The following is an 809-nucleotide window of genomic DNA, read 5'->3' as shown; positions in this document are numbered from 1 at the left end:
ATCGCAGACCTCGATGCATGTGGCCTGAATAGTGCAATCGGCGCGCATACACATACACGTATACACGGGCAATTGCCGTGCTTACGTGAGAAATATTCATCTCTTAAAAATATTTTCATTTGATACTTTTCAACCGGATGTAACGCACACGCCTCGTTTAATTAAATTAAAAACTCCCTACCTTACAGTTTTTACGCGTAATTTTTGTTTTTATTAAGTTTGTTCACCTGCGTTTTCAAAAATCTTATTAACTAATTGACAATCCGTAATGTTACTTGTGACAAAAAAAAAGAAGTAGATATGAAAACGGGGAAAAAATTGGAAACAGTTATTTATGTAATTTAAATGAATAGTTGATTTAAACTGACGTATAGAGCGAGCACAGGTATCGCCGAGAAAAGAAAAGAAGTAATTGCGACATCGAAATTCATTGCTGGGAAGGGACAAAAGCATCGTAATCTACATGATGTAACTTTTGGGTATTATCAAGATCGTAAGTAATCTTGACACAGTCTGCCTGCATCTGTGCCCAATATTCCGGCGCGTATCTTGGAGTCATCCTCCTACCACTACCCTCGTACAACGTCTGCCGTACAACGACAACTCACCTACCGCCGAGAGAACCGATGACAAACGTTACCATCTAAACAAAGGACCTCGTGGCATACGCGCACCAGACACGCAATTTCCGCGCGGCATGTAAATCGTGCGAAATGAATTTCTGCCAATCACGCACGTGCGCCAGCCGCGCACGATCACGGAAGATGATCCTACACTGCGAAGCGTATTTCCGAAAAAAAAGCATGAGC

This window comes from Wasmannia auropunctata, unplaced genomic scaffold (genome assembly GCF_000956235.1).
Source record: "Wasmannia auropunctata unplaced genomic scaffold, wasmannia.A_1.0 LD336023.1, whole genome shotgun sequence".
In the NCBI taxonomy this organism is placed as follows: Eukaryota; Metazoa; Arthropoda; class Insecta; order Hymenoptera; family Formicidae; genus Wasmannia; species Wasmannia auropunctata.
Note: the sequence above shows the minus strand (reverse complement) of the source record.